Source organism: Procambarus clarkii, unplaced genomic scaffold, assembly GCF_040958095.1.
Source record: "Procambarus clarkii isolate CNS0578487 unplaced genomic scaffold, FALCON_Pclarkii_2.0 HiC_scaffold_2303, whole genome shotgun sequence".
Lineage (NCBI taxonomy): Eukaryota > Metazoa > Arthropoda > Malacostraca > Decapoda > Cambaridae > Procambarus > Procambarus clarkii.
This window is the reverse complement of record NW_027191310.1, coordinates 1-5,448: the sequence shown is the minus strand read 5'-3', so window position 1 is coordinate 5,448 and position 5,448 is coordinate 1. Positions and strand designations below refer to the sequence as shown.

General features: G+C 45.1%; 1 non-coding gene across 1 annotated transcript; it reads left to right on the top strand.

Annotated features, from left to right (window-relative positions):
* Positions 1-5,120: 5,120 nt before the first annotated feature.
* LOC138362661 (5S ribosomal RNA) lies at positions 5,121-5,239 on the top strand. Its single transcript, XR_011227856.1, has one exon. It is a non-coding gene; the product is annotated as a 5S ribosomal RNA (ribosomal RNA).
* The last annotated feature ends 209 nt before the right edge of the window (positions 5,240-5,448 follow it).

Below are 5,448 nucleotides of genomic sequence, written 5' to 3'. Positions count from 1 at the left end.
GGTGTTTTATGCCGCCCCGCAGATCGAGCTTCGTGTTATATACCCCGCTCAGGATCAAGGGAGCCCGCCACTGACCAATCAGCGCGCTCCGCCACGCGACCCGCTCTGAGCTGAGTCGCGAGCGGGATATAAAAGGAAAGCTCGCCTCGCGCAAAAGTTCATTATTGTATCGCAACGCCAGCCAGCACGAGCATCATCATGCCACCCAAGGCATCTGGAAAGGCTGCCAAGAAGGCCGGAAAGGCCCAGAAGGCCATTGCCAAGGGCGATAAGAAAAAGAAGCGCAGGAGGAAGGAGAGCTACAGCATCTACATCTACAAAGTGCTGAAGCAGGTCCACCCCGACACTGGTATCTCTTCCAAAGCCATGTCGATCATGAACTCGTTCGTGAACGACATCTTCGAGCGCATCGCCGCCGAGGCTTCTCGCCTGGCCCACTACAACAAGCGTTCCACCATTACCAGTCGGGAGATCCAGACGGCTGTAAGGCTCCTGTTGCCCGGAGAACTGGCCAAGCACGCCGTCTCTGAGGGCACTAAGGCCGTCACCAAGTACACCTCCTCCAAGTAAACGGCTTACTTACTGCCCTGTGGTGGTGGCTTGGCCTCAAACCAACAAACTCGGCTCCATTGGAGCCACACTTTAATTTCTAAAGAGATTGTGAGTGTTAGACACCAATACTATTATAACAAAAACCTCTGTCACTGAAAGCAAATAGCTATAAAATGAGAATATTTATGAAACTGTCTGTGTGTGTTTCTCTCTCTCAGTCTCTGTCTGTCTGTCTGTCTGTCTGTCTCTGTCTTGTCTGTCTCTGTCTTGTCTGTCTGTCTGTCTGTCTGTGTCTCTCTCTCTCTCTCTCTCTCTCTCTCTCTCTCTCTCTCTCTCTCTCTCTCTCTCTCTCTCTCTCTCTCTCTCTCTCTCTCTCTCTCTCTCTCTCTCTCTCAACACATATAAGCACTCGGTATCTTTTTTTTTTTCTAGAGATTAGAGATTCATTGTTATGTTCCACATTAGGATTACTATGCAGGCCACCCTCTTAGGTTTGAAAATGTCAAGAAAACGGTTAATTTAAAATGTCATCTCCTAACTTAACAGATTAAGCCAGAGGACCGAAAACAGAATAAAACAGGACTGGACAGTATGTCACTTATACAAGCTGCTTTTATTTCTAGTACAGTATGACAATTTTTATTTTGGGGGGGGGGGGGGGGGGGGTGGGTGATCCTTGACAGTGCATAAGAGCGAAAAGCGACGGCGTTTTGTTTGTAAGAGAACAGGTTGTACTACAAATGACTTGATTTATTGATATCACGTGTATGTATGACACCTAAATTAGTGTATTTGTTTATTTATTTATTTATTTATTATATGTGTAGATGAAGGTTAATTCATATGACTGATGCTAGGAATGTCTGAAATCTCCTTAGAAGGATATTTTGGCCCTGAGAAGGGCCGAGTTTGGTGTATACTAGGGTGGTCGATTTAGCTTATGCACGCTCTCCACGGATACGGCGAGCAAGCTGAATGTCCTTTGGCATGATGGTGACACGCTTGGCGTGGATGGCACAGAGGTTAGTGTCCTCGAAGAGACCGACCAGGTAAGCCTCGGATGCCTCCTGTAAAGCCATGACGGCAGACGACTGGAAGCGAAGATCGGTCTTGAAGTCCTGGGCAATCTCGCGCACCAGACGCTGGAAGGGAAGTTTCCTGATGAGCAACTCGGTGCTCTTCTGGTAACGACGGATCTCACGCAGGGCGACCGTTCCGGGCCTGTAACGGTGAGGCTTCTTCACACCCCCTGTGGCAGGAGCAGACTTGCGTGCTGCCTTGGTGGCCAGCTGCTTACGAGGAGCCTTGCCTCCCGTGGACTTGCGAGCAGTCTGCTTGGTGCGAGCCATGGTGAACAACTGTGGTTTGTGATGGCCGGCGCCGAAAAATTTTTGCTTATATACGCCGTCTCGAGGCGCTTGCTCGAGCGCCATTGGCTGCTCGACTCGCCTACGTCACCCCGTTGCCCCTCCCCTCCTTCCTCTGGCTGCAGCCAACAGGCGGCTCACCTCAATCACTATTATCGCTGATTTTGCTCTATTTTTTGGATTTGTGCAAAAGTCATTTCACAGGGACGTGAAACAGACGAGTAGGCAACTGCAGTTTTGAAAGCGTTGTGAGAAAGCCGTGTCTACTCGACCACAAGCGTAAAGTAAGGGCAGGCAGGAGTTGCAATGCTACTAGTACGTCCGCTTGATGGGATATAGTCGGGAAATCGTGCGGGCATTCGTCAATTCGATTCACACAACTTCAACACCATGACTGGACGCGGCAAGGGAGGCAAGGGACTCGGAAAGGGTGGCGCCAAGCGTCATCGTAAGGTGCTACGTGACAACATCCAGGGCATCACCAAGCCCGCTATTCGTCGCTTAGCTCGTCGTGGCGGCGTGAAGCGTATTTCGGGTCTCATCTACGAAGAGACCCGTGGCGTCCTGAAGGTGTTCCTCGAGAACGTCATCCGTGATGCTGTAACCTACACGGAACACGCCAAGAGGAAGACCGTCACTGCTATGGACGTGGTGTACGCTCTGAAGCGCCAGGGTCGTACCCTCTACGGATTCGGCGGATAAGAGCTTGGCTAATCCATCGATTCCACCCACCACCACCTCAAAACGGGACCTAATTAGGTCCCTATACTTTTTTTACTGAAGGGCTTAATAGACGATAACATAAATTGTTTTGATATCAGCTAGCACATTGGGTCTTATGAAATCTATTTTTTATCCTCGCATGCTTAAAGGGACTCTGATTGGGGAGGGAGGGGGGGGGGGGGGAAGGTTTGTTACGTTATATACTAGCAGAGCAGGATCATTGGTGGGGGGGGGGGGGGTGAGGGGGAGAGAGAGAGAGAGAGAGAGAGAGAGAGAGAGAGAGATCTTTCCCAACTCTTCCTTTTTACATGAGTGAGCTACCCGTTTTATTCATTTTATCCTTCTCAGAGCTGTTTTGATAGTATCCAAATGATGGTAAATGAAAAGGGAGGACACGAATATCTACCCAGAATTCAGGACTGGCAATCGATATGCATGTTTGAGTGCGAATCTTTTTCTCTCTCAACTTAGGTATACGTTTATGTCGTACCTAAAAGCGAGAACCACACTATTGGGACAAGTATGCAAGGCCCAATTTTCCTAACAAGCACAGTTAATTTTGTTATTTTCGAACATTTCTTTCCAAATTGGTTTATCCAATTAACAGTATTATATTAAGATCATGAATTGCTGGGTTAGGTTAGGTTAGGTTAGCTTAGCTTAGGTTAGGTTAGGTTAGGTTAGGTTAGGTTAGGTTAGCTTAGCTTGGGTTAGCTTAGGTTAGGTTAGGTTAGCTTAGCTTGGGTTAGCATAGGTTAGGTTAGGTTTGATTACATTTCTATGTTAGATTTAACTCAAATTCAAAACAATTGCAGTCATTCGGCTTGTTAGTCAACTTGCCTCTAATAGGGGCAATTTGTCTAACAAGACTATTTAGTTTTGTGTGCATATATATATATATATATATATATATATATATATATATATATATATATATATATATATATATATATATATATATATATATATATAGCTTCAAGACTCCGAACCAATATAGAAGCATCAAGAGGAAGTGCTTGTGTTATGGGCCAATAGGCCTTCTGCAGTTACTTCCATTCTTATGTTTTTATTCCCATTGGTTCGTGTTTTATCTTGTGTAAATGTCAATCACCTTACCCAAAACTTTGGTACCATATCACCTCACCCATGTGTATATATAAATATATATATATATATATATATATATATATATATATATATATATATATATATATATATATATATATATATAATATACAGAGTAAATCTACCCCAAAAGTAATGATTTATTTGTCTACAAAACTAAACTCTTTTTGGAATCATATGAGGCCCCTCCACTGAGGGGGGAGGCCTGGATGTTTATTGTCATGTGTATTCATGCTGCTTGCATGTCGTCGTTTATTTTGCCTTTGTTGTTTTCTTGACAGCTTTCTTTGCCTTGGGTGGTTTGGGAGATTTTGAAGCTCTCTTTATTTTGGGCTTTTTGTTCCCAACAACAAGCTGCTGCTGCTGCTGCTTCTTTTTCAAGGCTGTAGGTGGTTTGTTGCTTGTGGCGGCTTTCTTGGGAGTTACCACGGCCTTCTTTGCTGCTGTAGATGGTTTCTTGGTTGTGGTGGCTTTCTTGGGAGTTAGAACGGCCCTCTTCTCTGCTACGGCCAGCTTGAATGATCCACTAGCTCCACTTCCCTTGGTCTGAACAAGAATGCCGTCAGCCACTGCTTTCTTGAGAAATCTTCGGATGTAAATGGCGATCTTGGCAGCCTCGACTTTGTTGTTGGCAACAACGTACTTCTTGATTGCTTGTAGAGACGAGCCCTTACGGTCTTTGAGTGCTGCGACCGCGGCTAGAACCATTTGACTAGTTTTCGGGTGAGCAACCTGGACGCGAGGTTTCCTGGTGGTGGCCACCACAGCAGCAGCAGCCGCAGCCTTCTTGGTAGGCTTTGCTTCTACCATGATGATGATGAGATAACCAAGGTGATGAGAGACGCTCAGACAGTCACGGGGGAATGATGCTGCCGCCGCTTGAGCCGAACCTATTTATGTGCCGGCACGGTACAGAAGCTGCAACCTGGCAACTCGTCCACCAATCACGACGGTTGGTTTTACGGCTCCGAAACCTGGATCCCATATCTTCTCTAAAATAGAAGCATTTGTTCATGTTCTTTGTAAAAGTATCATAAAGCAGGACAGATGAGACAAATATCATAAAAACTGAAGAGCAGATGAGCACACACATGTTTGTATTACAAAAGAAAATCCACAAATTCATTAGAAATTGGCAGGGCAGGCTGAGGAAGTAGGTAGATGTAAAATGTCTGTAAATGGCGAAAGAACATAAACCCAAGACTGAATAAACGATGTTAAATATCCATGCCAAGGAGACAAAAATATGTTAGGATACAATTACTTACCATTAAGACACCACAAGCAGGTCCGTATCCTGCCGCGATGACTTAAAAGAGTTGGTTATTAGCCACAATGTGTAGGCAGTCTCATGCCAACGGCCATACCACGTTGAGAACACCGCTTCTCGTCCGATCAGCGAAGTTAAGCAACGTTGGGTTTGGTTAGTACTTGGATGGGTGACCGCCTGGGAACACCAAATGCTGTTGGCAATAATGTTTTTTTTTGTTTTGTTTTGTTTTGTTTGTTTCGTTTGTTTTTGTTTGAATGGCTGGCTCCACGGGAAATTCACGGAGTTGTGTGGAATAAGGCCTGGTAAAATGAATTAATATGTATGTCATGTTTAAAACAAACTCGCTTAATATAGATATTGTGTGAGGCTTTATAACAAAAACAAACAACCAAAACAAAACATGTTGTA